Source organism: Periplaneta americana, chromosome 10 (assembly GCF_040183065.1).
Source record: "Periplaneta americana isolate PAMFEO1 chromosome 10, P.americana_PAMFEO1_priV1, whole genome shotgun sequence".
In the NCBI taxonomy this organism is placed as follows: Eukaryota; Metazoa; Arthropoda; class Insecta; order Blattodea; family Blattidae; genus Periplaneta; species Periplaneta americana.
In genome coordinates this window covers 47,415,637-47,437,522 of record NC_091126.1, presented here as the reverse complement: position 1 = coordinate 47,437,522, position 21,886 = coordinate 47,415,637, and the positions used below count along the sequence as shown (strand labels likewise).

At 35.8% G+C, this 21,886-nt stretch overlaps 1 long non-coding RNA gene across 1 annotated transcript in view; it reads left to right on the top strand.

Annotated features, from left to right (window-relative positions):
• The window catches only part of LOC138707280 (uncharacterized), a 218,033-nt gene that overhangs the window by 123,704 nt on the left and 72,443 nt on the right, over positions 1–21,886 (top strand). The window contains exon 2 of the long non-coding RNA XR_011334148.1: positions 7,657–7,719. This is a non-coding gene — a long non-coding RNA (uncharacterized lncRNA). The remainder of the gene's footprint in view (positions 1–7,656; positions 7,720–21,886) is intronic.

The window sequence follows — 21,886 nt, the reverse complement described above, 5'->3', positions numbered from 1 at the left end:
ATTGATTACCATCACATCCATTGTATGATGATGATGATGATGATGATGATGATGATGATACAATCATAGCGAGACAACAGAGGTTCGATCCTCTACTATGATGAACAAAGCGGTTGTGCTGAAAATATTCTTCGAATACTTCCGTTTTCTTTGCCTTCATTCCACCCTTGCTATATTATCATCCCATGACTTGTGACAGGCAAAATATTTATTTCATTCCATATTTAAATCATGCCTGTCAGCGATATGGGAACATGGATTTTCACGATTCAACATGTACAGGGTGATATAAAAGGTCATTTACAATGTTTGAGGGATGGTAGGGGGGGGGGTCAAGAGGAACACTTTTATGCACGAAAATTCATGTACATCGACCGTTTTACCGCTAGGGGCGCTGATAAAGTGGAGCGGTTAGGGACTAGGAGCGCGCATCCTCCATGATCAAAAATTCGTTTACAACGTTTAAGATATGATAGATGAGATCAAGATGAACAACATTTTAATGTATGTACCGAAATTCATGTTACATCAACCGATTACCCGCTGCGGTGGGTCACAGCTCTACGTACTAAGTACCATTTCCACGAAAGCAGACTTCACATGTTTAGCTCGCCATTGACTCCAACACAGGGGTGGCATCTGTGTACCCTTGATTGTCTATATTGATTGATGTATATAGTTTTAGTAGGTTATTTTACGACGCTTTATCAACATCTCAGGTTATTTAGAGTCTGATTCAGATGAAAGTGATAATGCCGGTGAAATGAGTCCGGAGTCCAGCACCGAATGAGCATTTGCTCATATTGAGTGAAAACTCCGAAAAAAACCTCAACCGGTTAACTTACCCCGACCGGGAATCGAACCCGGGCCATCTGGTTTCGCGGCCAGACACGCTAACCGTTACTCCACAAGTGTGGACTTAACGAGTATAAAAACGGTTTCACTGAATTGCAGTGAACAACGAAAAAACAGACCTTCTACACATCGCAAGAAGATATAGGACCGAATTTTGCAGATAAATGGAAATGCTACAAGCCTAATATGAAATCGGGGAGGGAAACGAAGTTGTGTCTGACGTAATATACAGCCATACGGGTTCTTACAGTAATTAGTAACAGCTAGAAATGCTGCATTATTGAAAACACTCGAAATTCTATATTTATGTTTCTTGTAAATTGTCATTGCTTGAGCTGTTAGGAGGAGGGAAGACTGCGATGATAATCTTTATTCTAAAAACGATATACATTTACGTTATACTGTTCACTTGAATTTTATGTCACTGACTAACGAAAGCGATACTTCTAGGAAGTTTTACCAGGTTTCACTAATGCACAAGCGCTGAATATGTCTTTTTCCTAATCGTTCCCATCGGCACAGTTTTAGTGCGAGAAGTCTAAATGCTCCGAATGTTCACCAGTTATTTCCTATTGTAAGAGATTTTAGGTACTAAATGATTTCAGAAGAGAAATTCACTTGTCAGAATCGAATAAACCATACCGATTTATTCCCTTACCTTTCGTCATATTCACTAGTTATCCCAGGTGAAATCGCTTCGGAAATTTTTACACTGCAGGCAACTAAGAAATACATGTCCTTGAATTTGATATACGGCCGTTTCGGAGTTTTATCCTCCGTCGAAAACCGCTGTCGACGGAGAATAAAACTTCGAAGCAACAGCACTCCAAATTCAAGATATATCATTGTTATAATATTTTAACTATAAAGATTTTAAAGTTGTATTTCATACATTAAATGTGTTGTAACGCGAATCACAATCGAATTAATTCACTTTTATCCAATTCAATAAATAATTGTAGACAATAATTCAATTATCAGCATTAAGGGACACTAGACTGAGTTTTGAAATTTTTACAACTTCAATCAGATTTCTTTCGTTTTTACCCGTTTATTAGTTGCATTAAGTGTAAGGGATGTGAAAAGTTTCAGCTCAATCGGACTGATAGTTTTGAAATTAATTATTTTAAATTGAGACGGTTAGGAACAAAGGGATGCAAGTGACATTTCTAAAAAAAAATATTTAAGTGCATCCAGGGTAAACTAAAGCATTTAAAATTTCAATGGTAAAGGGCTATATCTTTTAACCACATCACACAGTAACATTTAAAATTAAAACTTCACGGAATTTACGAAAACTTAGTAATGTTTAGTCTATTTTCTTCGAAAATAACTTAAGTGCACTTACACCCCTTTGCTCTGACCGTCTCAATTATGTAAATTAGTGATACAGTCAAAATGCTTCAGTCGCACTACTTTTAGAGACAGCAAGTTCGTATTTTTTCATATGGACCCTGACTTGCGGGTAATATTTTAACGTTGAGAAATTCATAACATCTAGGTTAGTTTAGACACAATAAATTCATGGAACTTAAGTATTTATTTATTCTTATTTTTTATTTACACATTTCCGTTATTTTTTTTTAATTTTGGATATACAGTACATAGAATTTCTCAACATTGGATATCAGATAATATATGCATGGTAAAATATGAATATTTCATTGAATTTTGTGAAAACTTGCATGCGCATGGAGTATTTTGAACATCTAAAAATGTAGTTTCGAGAAAAAGGCAAATTTGTTAAAGGGAGTGCAATACAGACTTATGGAGCAGACGTATATAAAAATCGCTCCTGGATCACAACGAAGACGTAGAGACAGAAAGCAAACTTCCTACCATCAACTTTCGAGTGCCCGATGAACATTTTCGTACAAAAAAAATTGATTTTTGTAACTATTTTTAAAACTTAGTCCTAATATCCCTTAAACTACAGAACACTTTAGGTTCAGTGATGTGTAGGACATTTGAAGAAACTTAGAGTACTCAAGAAATACCTGTGCAAGTACCTTATCACAACACCACTATCACAGATTCTGCCGAGAATTTATTGAAACTATGTCGCTTAGGCTGGGCGCACACAGGAAGAGACGAGACTGTCAGACACAAAGAGGCTGAAGACAAATTGTTAGAGACTAAATATCTCGCTTCTCTCAGTTTCAGTCATTATGGCACGTTATGAAGATGTGCCTGTTATTTTATACTATTACCTGCTGCGTTTGGACGAAAAGCCGATAGGAACTTATTTTTTTACTATTTAAACTTAAATATATAGAATACAGAATATAATTACAACAAAACAGAAATAGAAATAAAATAATACAATCAATATAAAAAAGAAGGTACAGTAATACAGCCAGTTCCCATGAAATAAAAGAGGAACCTTACAAATTTTTTAGGTGAACTTCGAGACGATCATAAGAAATTCTTCAACGTCACACGAATGAGTGTACAAAGTTTTGACAATCTAATTCCATTGTAGTGCTGATGCACGACAGTGACACTGAAATCAAATTAATCTGAATCTCCTTCCGATACTCGGCAACGCTGATAATATAAAATAATGAAAACAGAAGTACGCGCATGCGCAAACTGGACTGACTAGTTTCCTCGAGACGAGAGGTAATTCCACGCACATTCACTGTTTTGCTTCAAACAGTCTCTGAAGCCTGAGACGAGTGTCTCTACCTATGTGCGGCTGATCCATAACAAACCATGTTAAATAATTTCAAGAAAAACTCGTTCCGGGGCCGGGCATCGATCCCGGGACCCTTCGCATAGCGCACGAATGCTCTGCCGACTGAGCTACCCCAGGAACTATACACGACACCGTCATGTCAGCCCATTTGAGTTTTGTGGATATATATAGGATAAAATTGTGACTGTGTCGTGTATAGTTCCTGGGGTAGCTCAGTCGGCAGAGCATTCGTGCGCTAAGCGAAGGGTCCCGGGATTGATGCCAGGCCCCGGAACAGTTTTCTTTGAAATTATTCAAACCTGCTTTACAAGGAGCTACTAGGCCTACTTGAAAGCCAGATTTGAAAAAAAAAACAATGTTAACTTTATTCTCGAGTCGGTCTCTCACAAAAATGAGCCATCTCAAGCTATGTCGTCTAGCCTTACGTAACAGACTGTCAGATGCGACTGGGCCACCGTCTGAGACAACACAGAAGCGACATGACGGAAGTCACAAACATGTCGTTCTCATGAAATGAAAGGATAAGTACAGTAGTGGCAAAAAAAACGGACCGACCCTTGTAGCTGATACAAAAGAATCCTGTGCTGTGTATTGTGTCAAACGATGGTAATTTCAACATGGATAGTGAAGCCAGAGGTATGTACTGCTATTTAATGTAAAAGTACGCAGTTATCTTTGCCGAATAGAGGTAGAAATGTAATATTGATGCCAGATGAGAATAAAACTCCCAAAGATTTTTCGTCTGTAAGTTTGAGACACTGAAGGAAACAAAAGACGGTAAGAGTCGAACAAATGCAATAAATTTCATTATTACAATTAATTATACAAGATGGATGTGTTTTGTGACTACCAAAATTTGAATCTGTGACTCTGAAATCAGCTACAAGGGTCGGTCCGGTTTTTTTTGCTACTACTGTACATAGTCAAGAGTTGGGTCCGTGCCCCTGATGTCCCGTATATGTATATCTCCAAACGCAGAAGAATGATGCAAGACACCACAATTAATTTATTATATTTTGATCGTTATAGAACTTTCTTCCTGTCCCCTAACAGAAACAACAATAGAATTGTCCGGGGATTGAGGATGCAATCGTTGCTGCAGAGCTGAGTTTGCAGAGAGTGTTTTCCTTGTTTTATTGACGTTTCGAATGGCTAACATGGCAGCGTCGATCCGCTGCGAGTCACGACATCTCGCATTATAACTGTACACTCGAAACATTCTACGCTGCTAAAAATGTCCGACGTTTTCCAATGAAAGAGCTGGAATAATTTAACCGAAATAAGTCTGAATGCGGTTGCATAGGATAAAGCCAGCGTTCCAGTCCCAGAGGCATCGCATCGACGCGGTGGTGAGGGCGGCTCGTCCTTGTACACAATTAGAATCGTGTCACCGGCATTGTACGTGTTTTCCTCCCGAGGGAGGAACTGCGTCATAACAGCTTTCTCCATTATTTCAGTCCAGTCAGCCATCATACTTTTCTCTGTTCTTAGACACACTTCTGCACTACCATGCAGTAGTGATTCAATTGACGGGGAGAAAACGTCACAGTAAAGGCTCATTCACAATGAAAATTAAACATAACGTAAGCGTTGACTTAAGAATATAAACGTTACGGTAAAATCAAAAAGTCATATCATCATTCACGATGGGAACATAAACATAACCGCAAACATACTTGGTAACCATGGAAACATAACAACGACGCCATTTCCTCATATTTTGTCGTATACTTCAGCGCTCCACGATTGTGTTCTGTTTGCAAATCACGTAAGCATAAGCATGAAAGTTTGGAGTTTGCAATGTAATGTTTATGTCAATGCTTATGTGAATCATTGTGAATGATCCCATTTGGTAGCCTGGGCAGAAACTTCTGTGTTTATATTACGGTTATGTTTAATTTTCATTGTGAATGGGCCTTAACAATTTTTTTCCTTATATCATTTGACTTTTACGTCCACCGTAGTAAGAAATTTGATCACATTTGAAGATAGGAGTTATTCGGAACTCACTGGTACTGGAATTACAAAGTTACGACACATTATATCACTTCACCGCTTATCCACATCTTCATTACTAGGGCTCGGATTTCTATGACGTCATATTTTATCCTAGTTCCCTTTTACAAACTTAAGTTAAATTAAACACATTTTTATCTTTTTTCATACGATAACACTATTTTATTAGCCACATAAATGCATATTTACATATTTTAGCATTAAGTCGTGTTTGGCAAAAAATTGTATAACCTCCAGAATCCTGAGAGTATAGTATACTATACTTCATACATGTTTATGATATAAGATGTACGTGCAGAGACCCGAAATATAGTGTAATATACCTATATTGTACAATTTTTTTTAAATCGTAAAAAAAAAAAATTTCGTATAGCAGAAGGATAGTGTTTTACATATGAAGAGTCCACTGCAAGAATGATGGATGTCATTTGGAATACGTTTTGCAGGAGAAGCAATTGAAAGTTTGAAATGCTTAGCGTTCAAAGCTTATCTGTGATTTTCCGATCATTACTGGACAATGACTATCAGTGTTACTGCCATATAACTATGTACATTCTATATGTCTTAAGCTATGTATTGACAGTATTGGTTCATTTTCGACAAGAAAGTGACACCCATCATTTTTGCAGTGGACTCTTCATATACCAATTTTCATTATTGTACAAGATACAGTAATGGAGGAAAAAAATGTTGAATATTTCCAAAAATGTTGCTGCTGTCAGCTGTACCTAACGCCTTAAAATTATGGACGCTGTAGTATGTTTTATCCATTTGAAATAATTTAGAATAGGTCACAAGATAATTTAAAATCGAGGTGAATTTAAAAATGTCGGACTCACGAATTGTAGCTTAGAAATAGCGTTACTTTGAAATTGTACTATAATCTAGTTAGTCTTCTTTGTTTTGTGATGATTGCTCCGATTCTTTTCGGTGCAGGCTTGCTCATTGCACTGATATTTAAATAAACTACTTTTTGAATATCAAGCAGTACACATATTCTTCTTCTTCTTCTTCTTCTTCTTCTGTGCCAATTCTTTCCATCTTCTAACTCCCATACTCTTCAAATCCATTTCCACGTCTTGCAACCATCTTTTCCATGGCCTTCCTTCCTTCCTGACTCCTATTATTCCATTGTTCAACAGGTATTTTGGTGTCCTATCATTTTGCATCCTTTCTACATGACCCAAAACAGTACACTTACAGTCTTTTAAATGTTTGGATGAAAGCTGTAAAACCGAGAGTCAAGGGGTGGCTAGAATGATTCGCACCTATTTGTGATGTGATCCATGGCTCCGGAACATTCTGCCCACAATGCTGGTGGTAATTGCCCTTCTTCAGAAATGTTATTATCTGTTAGATAATCACAGAAAGCAATGACTTGTGGGTCAGTTGGGCGGTATTCAGTCATGTCAATAGCAAAACTTCTGCTACACCATTAACGTGTAAGTAAGATAATCCTAATACAAGCATAATCCACATACCTGTTTCACATTCCTTGTTCTTGTAAACGGCTGCGAGATCAAAACTGAAGTTTCCGTCACCAAGCCTGGCATAAATGGAATTGGCAACACTTTATTTATACGTCTCTTTGCCACACTTCTCTGTATTTCAAATGAAATATGATTTAAGACTCAATAGCATTTACGGTTAACGGCGTACTATGGTTAATTACCGCTGAGCAGTACAGTCACTTCCAAATAAAATATGTTGTTTTACGACTAATGAAATTCTTAGTTCAGTGCAAAAACAAATTTGGCGGAATAACAAAACGAGTAAATTGGTCAAATTCAGCGCATATCCACTGCGCCGTGACGGGTCGTCCCTGTTTTATACTGCGTGCAGAGCCATGTATAATTGAAGTAGGAAATCTGGACGAAGAAATGACCGGTAATTTTGCCTGAAACTCTTCCTTATAGGACAGGTTTAATTTACGAGTTATAAATACACGAAAAGTTTCAGTTGCCTTAAACAGATCTCGATACTAGTAGTAATCATTATTAACCACTAGACCATTGACACAATCAACAAAACCAAATAAGATAATAAATCTTTCTTTGTTACTACTATGGTTTCGTTTCTTGTTCTAGATGGAGGATAGGCGTCGTGCTGATCTCACATCATGGGAATCCTACAACGTGTCTCTCCCTTAGGTAAGTTTAAGTTTCTTAATAATGTTTAAAAGTAAAATTCTGACAAAACAGGAAAAGAAACACAATACTGTATTTCACTATTCTTTCTTCAGAGTTCCATGCTAAATAATCCACATTATATTGTATTGTCTAGAGTAATTTATTGTTTTACTTTTAAATTTCATTCATTTTTATTTAAATTTTAGTTTCATTATTTTTCCTTTGGCCTATCATCTCACAAGGAAGAAGGTTTGTCAGAAATAAGTTTACTGAACTTTTATTTAATAGAAATAAATACCTGTTTTCAACGAAAGTTTTACGGAATTCCTATTTAGCTATAATATTAAATCCCTTCAAAATTATTTTTAAAATCCTGAATGCCAACTGCAAGTGCTGAAATAATTAGAAAGGATAAGTATTAATAAATACTTCTAGCATTATTCCAGATTAAATTAGAACATCTTAATAGCTCCTTCAAAGTTGGTAACTTAATAACGCAATTTTCATCGACATTAAAACTTATCGATTCAGTTTTTCAGTAGGTTTTCTTCCTAGACGCTCCTTCTCCTTATAAGAAGAAACAATTCAATGTATTTTTGTGAAACAATAACTTCAATGGAATTATTTTCTGCTGCAGTATCAAGTTCGCTACTTATTTCTATAATTATTTTTAAGAGTTATCGTTTTAAGAACTACACACTTTCATGAAGTCGGTTTGAAGATATCATTGTCAGAACTGTCTCGTATCGCTCCCTTATGAATTTCCAATGATCACAATTTTCCTGAGGATAAAACTGAAATTGAACGCCTTTCTCTTCCTTCACATAAAAAGAATATGCGCAATAACATTTCCACTAATCAGAAGAGTTTCAACATCTTGTGTATTTCATTTACACAATTCTTCCGGTCCTGTATGTTAATACTGAGATAACATAACCTCTCCACAACCATTCCATTAAGATTTCCTAACCACAGTCTAACACATCAACAAGGTAACCGATGGACGTGTGGAACAATAAAATTAAAGAAGTTTGAAAAGTCAATGCTTTAATGCTTCAAAAAATATATTTAGAGATTTTCACCGAAATAGACATTTTCAGCAACTCTGATATAAAAAAGTGGCTTTAAGCATAGCATCTGTCTGTCTATCTGTCCGTCCGTCCGCCTGCCCGCATTTTTATTTATATATTTTGAATAAAAGAGGTGATAAGGGACATCCTTGTCTTAGGCCTTTTGTGACATGAAGTACAGTTGAAATCTTGTTTTCCATTTTAATTTTCGTGTATGATTTATCACATAAGTTTTTATCGCCTGGATAATGATATTGTTTATTTTGTAGCCCATTGTTTTAACGATTCTCATAATTTATTCCATGGCACACTATCATACATATCTAAGTCTACAAACAATAGGTATAGAGATTGTTGGAAATTTATCCTTTTTTCAATCAGTTGTCTTACACTAAAAATATGACCCATAGTTGATCGTCCTGCACGGAAGCCCGCTTCTTCTTCTATTTCTAAAAGATTTAAATTCCTGTTCTATAAAGTACTTTAATATTTCTCCATACATACGACTGAAAATGCTTGTTACAGTGATTCCTCTATAGTTTTTACATTCATTTATGTTCCCTTTTTTATGTATGGCTGAAATAAGATCAAATTTCCATGCATTTGGTACTGGTTTCCCATTTAAACATCTACCGAAAAGTTGTTGTAATAATTTTAACAATTTGTTACTGCCATATTTGAGTTCTTCTGGCATTCCATCTTCTCCACATGCTTTCTTGTGTTTAAGAGAATCAACCGTAATATCTATACCGTATCTATTAAGTCCAAATGTATATAATTTGTTTGTACGTTTTCATTTGTTTCCTCAGAAGCAGTTTCTAAATAAGTTTGTCGTTGTTCAGTTAAAAGTTCTTTAAAATGTTTCCCATTTGTCCATTGAAATGAATTCTATACCATGTTTTTTCACATTCATTCTTCCTTAAATTTTTTTAACATTCGCCAAGCTTCGCTACTTTTCCTTGCCACCTAAATATGTTTGGATAGTATTACATGTTTTTCCCAGCTTTTCTTCTCTTTTGTAACTTCCTTTCTAATGTCTGCTTGCATTTTTTTAAAACTCTATCTTATTTTCAACTTTTTTGGGTTCAGCCATTTGTTATATTTTTCCTTTTATGTTTTTACCATCTCATCAATTTCTTTATTCCATAAATATAAATTTTTATTTCCATATTTCGTTTGTTCTTCTCCCAATGCTCCAAAAGCTGCTTCATGAATTTTTTTCAGTTATATATTTATACAGATTTTCTGTAGTATCAAATTCTGTTTGATCTAGTTTTCCATCCTATCTTCTTCTGTGTAAATCCGCTGTACTTTCTTCCTGTAAACTATATATATATATATATATATATATATATATATATATATATATATATATATATATATATATTATATTTCCTTGTAAATTCCGTCGATTCTGTCAATTTGATTTTATTTGTCTCCTTATCTGGAATGTTTATAAAAGAGCAAAAAATCTTACTATTTACGAAATAATGATCATTTCTATATAGAATCCCTCTATGTGCTCTTACATCTTATACTTTTAGGTTAGAGTTTTGTTTTATTATTATATAGTCGATTATTGATTTTAATTGCAAACTATCTTTGTGCCGTGTATATTTATGTACTTCTTTACGTTGAAAGAATCCATTTAAAATTTTTAGTCAAACGTACTATGAAATTGAATTACACCGGAATTTTCTAATGATAAATCCTACTAACAATAGTAATTATATAATAATTATTATACAGCAAGAACAGACATAGCGGTAATTATTTAAAAGTGTTTGCTATAAATTTTAATCCTTGAAACTGACGACCCAATAACGATTAGTTCTTGAATTTCTACAAATAACTGTCACACAATTTATCCTGCTCGAGTTCAGTTCAACAATTTACAATATTCTATGCATTTCAAATCGCGGTGTTAAGACAGTAACTACTTTTACTCTCTATTTTAATTCTTTATGCACCTCTTATAAAATTTCTTGAAGATATTCCAGGTGCATAACATCGCCGTGGCCTATTATGAAAGGTTGTTTGGATATTCAAGTTTTATGCGGAGTGATTTATACCCGATCATTAACCACGGTTAAAGTTATACGTACTTTGTAGAACTTTTTGTAATCCCTTAGGCTATAAAACAACAATTCTTGGGGAAATTTTTGCAACAACCAACTTTACGATACGACATCAAATGCAGTAGCTTTAATGGCAATATGCCACAAAATTCTTCCCTGACATTGATGGATTGGTTTTAAGAACTACATGGGTTCGTATCAGGTATCTGGTTTCATAAAGCTGAAACGTGACATAAACGGGGCAATGCGTTTACGTCTCTAACATATAGCACCGCCCTCTGTCTACTGACCCTTTGACACAGTTTGGAACTATAATCTATAGAATTCACTTTTTAGTCTTAAAACTTTCTCACGCCACTCATAGGGCAATTTCATTGCAATGAAGTACATAATATGTGTGAATATGTTCCCAGCAAGCAATTCGCAATCTCAATGATCACAAATGATTTAATAGCCTTGAACTAAAAACATGTCGAGTATATTACATTGTAGTAAAATAGGCTAATTAAAATATACAGTACGCTTATGCTGATTCTGAACGAAGTGAAACACAGAAACAAACAATAACAATTCAAGTTCTTATTTCGCTCACAAGACTGTAGGATACACAGCTGCAGTGGTGCTGGTCTACTTGGTGATAAGGATAAATTACGAAATTTCCTAGTTAAGAAGAAATAGGTTGTTTTTTTAATGTAATTACCTTCGATCAAAAAGGAAATTCAGAGTGCACAGAAGTCATTCACAATGTTTCATACTATTACCCGAAGATAGGTTTGTGAAATAATTTTATTCTTGAAATCTTGTAAATCTGTCATTGCCTTGTCTCGCTCAACATAATTCACAAATTTTTCTTATTTCTCTGCTATGTGATTTCGAGCAAGATGGAGCTTCATTCCACTACCACAAAAATGTCACTAAGGTGATCACTGAAACCTTATCGCAACGACGGATTGGACATGGTGGATACACTGCCACCAAATTTTCCACAGCCGACACCAATTGTCTTTTGCATGTAGCTTTTAAAATATTTTGTATGTGTACATATTTCTCGACATTTGCAAGACCTACAAGAAATAATAAAACAGGCAACTGCTTTGATGCGCCAGATGTTCTTGGGAGAAAGTATGGCAAAAAGTAGAATTTCAATGGAACGTATTCCGCATCGCCTGTGGAGACATTTTGAAGCTGAATAATATTACACCAATTACTCTCCTGTCACGTGCCTTTCGCCAAACATCTGTACCTGATGGTCTAAGGCCTAAGGTATCAATCAGTATTATTGGTGTATTTATTGCAGTAAGTCTTCCATGTGGCCCACCCTATCGACCCATTATGTAGGACTAGCTTCATTATTCTTTGAATATCCTTAATTATGAAATTCCCATCAGGTCTGAAATGCATTAAGTATTCTGGTTTGTTTGTGTATTCACCGAGTGTCCCGTGACGCGATTGCAATAGCTTAAAGTTGTATTGGTGAGGTAACTTTAATTCTAAAGTATTAGCCTATATGAGCATAATGTCCGACACTCGTTATACAGTTACGCACATTTTAATTTTGTCTACAGAAGCTTTGATTTATCTAGAGAAAATCAAAACTCGAGTGGGATTTAATTGACTATTACACGATTACAAGAAAGTATATCAATATTAGAAGAAATAAAGTACTCTAATACAATAAAATATTAACTGACTTATTAAAATTCTATTTCACTAATGTTAGCTTCACCAAAACGTTTGAACTGAGCCTTCATTTTCAGTTAATTATTTATGCGGTAAACGAATGACAATCGCAAAGCATGTTTTATAGTGCCGTAAAGAATTTGTATTTTTAAATGTTGGCAAACAAAGAAAAAAATGCTAGGGAAGTGATAAAAACAAATGTTAGAGAAATGATAAAAATAATCAAATGCTAAGAAAGTGATAAAACAGTAACGATAAACAGCCATGATTGGTTGAAACACGTCCTTTCGTACCGTTTAATTGGTCAAAAGTAGTATGACGCAAACTTACTAGGCACTTGGTCAGTAATTGAGACTCGTTCAGACATGGTTTCTTGTAAATAGTTCTTTTAATCTACCACAAAATATCTCAATATCCGGTAATTTCATCACTATAGAATTTTGTTATTGTAGGTTTAATTTGTAATTTAGTAAATACAAAAATATTCTTTGTTCTTAACTTCTATGATAAAATGTCTAGCTTTCATTAATCAGGTATTCTTGTCGTACTTTAATTTTTATTGTAATTGTAATTGTAAATTTAATATTAATTGTAATCTTATTGTTCATGTTATAGTTGTAATCCCCTGGTAGAGGGGCAGAGAAGGCCTGACGGCCTTATCTCTACCAGGTTAAATAAATAAATCTAATCTAATCTAAAAGTGTAATAGTCAACTCAAAACAAATTGCCGCAATATTCATTCTTTATGATTTTGAATTGTTTAGGTAACACTTAACATGTAACATTTTAACATGATATTTGTTCAAGTTCTGCTCCTGCTATCTGTATAAACATTCAAGCTCGATACAGTTAAGAGTCGGCCTGGGTAGCATAGTTGGTATAGCGCTGGCCTTCTGTGCTCAAGGTTGCGGGTTCAATCCCGGCCCAGGTCGATGGCATTTAAGTGTGTTTAAATGCGACAGGCTCATGTCAGTAGTTTTACTGGAATATGTAAAAGAAATCCTGCGGGACAAAATTCCGGCACACCGGCGACGCTGATACAATCTCTGCAGTTGCGAGCGTCGTTAAATAAAACATAATTTAATTTTTTTACAGTTGAGAAGGAAGTTCTCCGATGAATACGAGGGTTATGGCTATAATGCATTATAGCTTTAATTTCTTAATAACCTTATATTCTCGATTAAAGATATACTGAACTAAAAATCACATTCTGGAATGATATATTCTAAACAATATGCATTTGATTGAACACACAATGCCGCGAGATAGACCTTTCTGCAAAGTTGCAGAATTACATGTCCTAAGATCATAAAATAAGTATTTGATTCTTACCATGAGAAACAAAATGTGTCCAATGAGCAGTGGCGACTGGTAGTAATTTTGGCTGCATGTGCAGTACCAATAAAGTTATTTCTTTCGAAGTTAACCGAGTTTGATAGAATTTTCTATATACCCATAATTCAGTTTCTTCTTAATTTTACAAAACCATGCACAAATTTAAAAATAATATAATCAGACATTAGCAAACAACAGTTTGAAAGTAACATGTCAAATTTTTTTTATATTCTTGCTGCGATAATGAAGAAAATGTAAATTTTGGGTTGAAGTCACGTATTTTGGCATTGTAAAAGAAAGTAAAACGAAAATAAAAATCACATATTGTGATACTATTATTTTACAAGTTCGATCTTGTAACTTTTACTATCATCATCATCATCATCATCATCATCATCATCATCGGTACTACGGCCCTTTGACCACCTTTAGACCGACTGACCAATCTTCTTTTCCAGTGCCCTTTGTCTCCATTTCTTTATCATCCCTACTTTAGCAAGATCATTCTGGACATCTTCCAACCATCGCAATTTAGGTCTTCCAACTTTCCTTTCCCCACTTGGCTTTGCATCTATCACAATTTTGAGTACCGTAACTTCACACAACCATGGTCCTGGAACACAACTATAGTCCACAATACAACCATTCAAATAACATTGTAGAAGTATTATAGACCGCTCATAGATAGTAGCAGCAACTTGACTTCAAACTTCAGTACAGCAAAAATGTGGATAAACGAGGTACTAACTTACAGACTACAAACTTTGAATGGTTGTATCGTGGACCATAGTTATGTGAAATTTACTCGATTACTGTCTGTCCTGATTCTGTGACCCAACCACCCCAATCTTATGATTTTAGTACCAGTGAAATATTAACATTTTCATATATATGTTGTAGTTTTAAAGTTTGTTCTGATTCCCCAAATTTCTTTGTCATAATTAGGCCCAAAAATTTATAAACCGGTTATCATGTTTCAACAACCTAAAAATTGAGAGTTCGTATAAATAATTTGCTCATAATTATAGTGTTTTGGGTTGTATTTATCACACATTTTTCAATTATCGCTGGGCATCTGGCACGGGTAGGCTACCTGCGGAGCACTGTGCGACGATAGACCTGTCTGAAATAATTGAGGCGTTTTCTGGAATAGTAACTTAACTACAAAACTTGAATTTGAGGTAAAGAGTATCAAAACATTTTACATCTCGTATAACAGCATTGAGAAGAACGACATTCAAATGTTTCTAAAGGGCACTGTGTTTGTTGGAGGGAAATAATATTTTGTCAGGAGGGAAATTTATTAGGCCTATTAAGGATCAAATACGCTGTAAACGGAAAAACGATTTAAGGTATATTAAGTTTTTATTGCAAGAAACGCCTCAATTTCAGGACATAGAACATGCAACTAGTGTTTGGTTGCACCTTACAGACATGTTATTTTCTAAATTTTAGAAGACACTCCTGCGTAAATCAACTTAGCTGTTGGGTTTATAAAATAAAAGTAGTGGTATTAATGCATTATTTAACGACTATTTATACTATAGTATCGACGCTGTTATTCCCGGCGTGACTCTTCCTCTTTGCTTACGTCTTAGGAAGTGAAGGCTCTATAAAATCTAGGTAGGTAGTATCGTTCGCCATTTTTGCTCTTTCGTTGCCGAGCTACCAGACGAGGGATCTAGTTGCCAAACCGTTAAACATTATCATGTCGTAGCTCTTATGATAATAAATCAAACGCACTGCAATTCAAAATAATTGAGCGGCAAATAACGTCCTCGTGTGCTTTCTGCGAACGCCAACGAAAGAGCCAAAATGGTGGGCGATTGTATTATTTATCGAGCCTTAGAAAATGTATGACGTCTTCATCAGCAAATTACAAGACACACACGTTTAAATGTAGCCGATCTGCAACGTGATTGGCTGCCGGAAATTAGAGCGACGGGACTATAGAAAAATTGTTCGGGTCTAAATTCAACGTGAGTAAGAAATTCCAGACAAATTTTGCATGGAGCACACTTATCAGGGCCAGGGTTCTTCTGTGTGTCCTATAGTGCATATGTTTACATCCATCCCGGTGGAAGACATGCTAATTACTTTATCACCCTCTAAAATTCTTCACCTTCTATCGAGTTTTAACTCGCAAAATACAAATACAATGCATAGCATGATAACCACTAAAACATTGGGTGCGATTTGCAGAGTTATAGCCACCGAAAGAATTCCAGCATATTGAATACATGGCCCGAATAATGTTTTCAATATGCCTTGCAGACAAATGTTACTTTTCTCATTTTTGTATGTTTGGTATATTCTTAGGTATAACATTTTTTTTTTTTAGTGTTGCTTTTACTAAAATAAGACAAAAGTAACCGTTTGTTAGTTGTAGCCTTCACATAAGGCGCTTTTAAGAAGGTAATGGGATGACAAAACGACGTAACTGAATGCAGCGACAGAATGATGAACAGAGCGTGGACGAGACAGGTTCCGCACGCGGTCGTGGCGACCGACGGCGGCAGATGGGTGGCAGGTGGTTGGGCAGACCACCAGATGCTCGCTGGCTGGTTATCAATATTTTCATTGGATCACCGGCGTAAGTCCCATCATCTTGCACTTCGGGGCCCTTCCGCTAACTGCACTTCCTCAACGTTTGCTTGCTTTCGTGACTCCCAAGTTTTTAAATGATTTTAAACACTACTTTGCTTCCTTCATTGGTGTCAGTTCCATGATCATGAAGTCATCAATGTTCAGCATTTAGCATTAGCACAACTGTTGATGTGTTGCATTTCCTACAGAATAAGTACGTCCAAATTTCAATTTTGTGTGTAGGTACATGTTTATAAAAAGGAAAATATCAATGTATGAGTACTCTAACAGTAAGTTAGCCATCCATCTTTCCATATTTGTTAAGAGGACCGTAGTTGAATCCCAGGCATATTTAGCGAGGTTTTCTCTGGTTCTAGAGCATAAAATCGTGTCAGATTCATGTTTTCATTCCACCATTAAACTCCTACATTATCACTGTGTAACGTTTAGTTTGAAATGGTTCTGTGCTTTAAGAGGACACTAAGGGCCGTATTCATAGACATTCTTAGCGCGGGCTTGCGGTGGATGGTCAGCGAACTAACATGTTTCGTATTCATAAACCTGTGTTAGCGATATATGATTGATATGATATGATATGATATGATATGATATGATATGATATGATATGATATGATATGATATGATATGATATGATATGATATGATATGATATGATATATGATATGATATGATATGATATGATATGATATGATATGATATGATATGATATGATATATGATATGATATATGATATGATATATGATATGATATGATATGATATGATATGATATGATATGATGATATGATATATGATGATATGATATGATATATGATATGATATATGAGATATGATATGAATCCTGTACAAGTAACCAGTCGATAGCCGGGGCTAGTTTAGCACACTTGTAGAGCAGGCTAGCGAAATGTCTATGAATAGCACCCTATATAAACTAAATAGATATACAGAATGAACCGTAAGCAATGTCATTAATTTCAGCGGATTATTCTTTGAGATATTTCAAATAAAATTGTTTAATACAATTTTGCTCGTTTTGCTTCCTTTTCGTGATAAAATTGTTTTATATGAAACATTTCATAGCGTGTTTTGGGAAAGCCATAGATTGAATTCCCAATATGCTCAGTCAATTTAAGACAGCAGTGTATTATGATAAGTGTCTGAAAGAATTTTAATTTTGTCCTTTAAATGTGTAGAAATTTGATTCGAATAAATGTAACTTTTCGTTCTGCAAATGAATTTTACAATGTTGCATTCGTTCGGATCAAATGTCTGCACATTTAATAGACAAATATAAAATTGTTTCAATCATTTATCATCATAATACACTGCTCTCTTAATTTGACTGAGCATATTGGGAATCAAATTAATGGATTTCCGAAAACACGCTATGAATCAAAGACGAGCAAAATTTCATTAAAACTTTTTTGTTTCAAATATCTTAAAGAATATCCCCTGAAATTAATAATATTACTTATGGTCCACCAAATATAGGCATTAAGCTAGTAAGAGAATACTTCTGCCTAAGAAATATTCAATTTGCCCAATTACTCAATTTCACACATTCTTTTCATGCATTTCTTCCATTCGCCTATCTACCGTTTCATCTACCAACTTACTAATAGTCATAGGGATAGATGTTATCCGGGCTAATGCCGTGGTCTGTTGGAGCTGTTGCTACCATACGTTTCGTCTGCTACTCCGGCAGACATCATCAGTGGTGTGGCACACAGGAGCGCAAAGATATCTTTATCTTGATGATGTCTGCCGGAGCAGCAGACGAAACGTATGGTAGCAACAGCTCCAACAGACCACTGCTCTTTAGCCCTGATAACATCGATTCCAACATTCCAAGGTTACTAAAAGTCAGTCTCTCTTTATTCGTTTTTATATTCATTAAACCATATATTCCTTCGTTCATTGATTCAATTACCTGTCCATTCCAACCTCCGTCCATTCCAGCAAACTTTCCTTCGAGAAGCCATTCAATCGAGCAACCATGTCCAAATACCCGTTCATAGTAATCCGTCCATTCATCCAGCCATCGATCCATCCACCCACCCATCTACTTATCGATCAAATCATCTATTCATTCACCCACCCACCCATTGATTAACCCATGAATACATCCATTCATTCAACAATTCATTTATCCACCCATTGATTCTTTCACTCATTCATCCATCCGTCCATCCATTCATTCATTAACACAATCATACATCCATTCATTCACCTAATAATTCATTCATCTAATCATTTATTCGTTCATTCATCCAATCTCAATCCATTCCTTCACTCATTAACCAATTCATTCATGTCTTCATATTTTCACTGATGCTTTAAGGTTTCTTTCGACCCATTCATCCAGTCACTCTGCATTGCACATGCGCTTAGGCCTATACTTTCGTTCATTTTGTCGTCCACGTATTTACTTATTAATATACCGTTTTCTGTCGTTCATCCATGCACTCACTCATAGGCCGTATATTTTATTTTTATTTTAGTAGATTATTTTACGACGTTTTATCAACATCTTAGGTTATTTAGCGTCTGAATGAGATGAAGGTAATATTGCCGGTGAAATGACTCCGGGGTCCAGCATTTGCTCATATTGGATTGAGGGGAAACCCCGGAAAAAACCTCAACCAGGTAAATTGCCCCGACCGGGAATCGAACCCGGGCCACCTGGTTTCGCGGCCAGAAGCGCTAACCGTTACTCCACAGGTGTGGACTAGGCCGTATATCAAATTCATCTATGTACATATCAATTCCTCAATTCATACATTCATTCATGCAATTTTCAATTGCTTAATCCGTTCATTTGTTAATTAATTTCATTATATTAACTACCCACTGATTATCGATTCACAAACGCATTTTCATTGCGGATAGCAAGGGAACGCAGTGTACTCGTTTAAACTCTCGACACAGCAGTCTAGTAGATTTTGTGCTGTAAAGTTGTCTTGCTTGTGCACAAGGTCTCTCAGATATCCGGTCGTAGTGTAGAGTTCAGGATGACGGAACATTCACATTTCCGTTTGTTATCAGTGCCGATTCATTTAGCGTTGCTTTTTGAACTGCGACATTTACGTCGGATGGAAAGTTCTGATGAAATGAAAGCAAAATGCAGACAATCCTGTTTCCCGTTAAAATCACGCGAGGTTTTATGAAAGCTTTGATTTGGCGAACATGTAGGTGTAAAAAGTCTGTCAGACGAATGTTAGTTTAATTTTTTTTTTTTTTTTTCATTCTGCTTCAAATCTTACTAGTGTAGAAGTTAATGTTACACGCAAATGATCGAAATTTAAAATGAAAAATAATGCACACTTAGTTCCACCGGTGAAAATTCTGCTTACTAAATTTACATTTATTTTCTTGGTACTACTGCGATTAAGGTGCCGCGATACACCTTCACATGAACTTTACTCGATCTCACATTGCATCAATACATGGTGTGACTCCTGTGATGGGACGTTAGCACGAAACCATATTGTTAGGAACAACGTCCTGTGTTCATTTTCAATCCACATTTTACTTAGTCCCTGCGGCATTTACATTAAAAATGGAAAGCAAATAGCAGTAGTGTTTACAATAATAAATACACTGTCTGCACCAAAATGAAAATTAGAATTAAGACGCGAGTTGCTAAATTTCGTTAAGTATTTTGTCAATGCTTTAACATTATTCAATGCATTTATCCACACACTGAAAAGCGAAAACAAACAGACTGGGAAAAGTGAAAGCAAAAAGGGACTGCTAATGACGATTATATAGTCATTATCATTATCATCAAGTTCAACATTATGTTATTAGATTATTATTATTATTATTATTATTATTATTATTATTATTATTATTATTATTATTATTATTAATTCAGTAACAACATCTTAAAAGAATGCTTAGCCTGTAATTGCTAATTGAAATAAAAGTGAATAGTTTGAAAATATAATAATTTTAATAAGTTTATATGCACCTAGAACGGGCCTGCGCGCTATTAACTCGATTGGGTCTCTACAGACCAACCCTTAACTCCTCACTCCATCTTCCTCGGCTGAGACAGTTATGTTTTAGTGCGGTACGAGAAGACAGGAAGTCAGTGACGGATTATGTAAGACTTTTACGAACTTCCGGCTCTCGCTGGTCGCCTAAAATCCACCATGATGCACAGAGCCTTATTTTGCGTTTGTTTATAAGGCGATGTAAGCGAAAATGACATGAGCAGGGGTTTCTGCATCACTTCTATTTCCCCTCTTATGGCCAGGGCTGACCTAGACGGTAATTAAAGGTAAAAGGTAAAGGTAGCCTCTTCACATGACATGAAGGCACTTGGGGGCATGAAGGTAGAGCTTCATGCTTTCTTGGCCTCGGCACTAGAATGAGGTGTGGTCGGCAACCTGCTCCAACCGCCTTTTACCCCTGGGAAGTTCTTTTTAGTAGGTTATTTTACGACGCTGCATCAACATCTCAGGTTATTTAGCGTCTAAATGAAATGAAGGTGATAATGCCGGTGAAATGAGTCCGGGCTCCAGCACCGATAGTTACCCAGCATTTGCTCATACTGGGTTGATGGAAAACCCCGGAATAAACCTCAACCATGTAACTTGCCCCGACAAGAAATCGAACTCGGGCCACCAGGTTTCGCTGCCAGACGCGCTAGCCGTTATTCCACAGGTGTAGACCTCCGAGAAATACCCGGTACTCAATTTGATAGAGGGCTGAGGGAACCTCGGTGCCGTTCTGGAAGTTTCACAGCAGTCATCCCCGGTTCGAATCCCTGGCTTTCCAGTCCGTAGCCAGCTGCTTTAACACTGAGCTACCCGGCCGCAAGAAGTAATTACTGACGTAAATCCTAACACAGTACATTTCGACCACATTTCAAACTCATTAAGGAAACTAATAGGCTAAATTAACGTAAAAACTTTGAATATTGTAACATGTGGGACGGAGAAAATTTCCAGTTGACCACGGCTCTACCAATACAAAATTAATTAATAAATCTGTTTATCAGAACGGGTGATTTGAAATTTGATTTACTCTACGTGCGTTCTTGTAGAGAATATTTTTAACTGCAGTCTTATCATTTTTATGACTTGGAAGGAACATTGCATAATCTAGCACACACAATGTAGAAGAATTATTAGTTACAAGTGAAGGGGAAAACATTCCCACCAGATGTCTCTCTGTGTGCGTGTTTGAGTAAGTCTGCTTGAGGAAGTGGATTACTGTCTTCTTTCTTTTTGAGTCAAAATCTTGACCAGCCATATTCAATCGATATGCCGCGAGAAAATGAAAATAGTAAAGGTTGTAGCAAAATTTGACAATGAAACCGAAAAGAGTAGGTAGTAAAAAGTGAGTTCACAGGAGTCAACTTTCAGTTTCGCGGCACAAATTAACATTCAGTAAACACAGTGTAGATGTCCG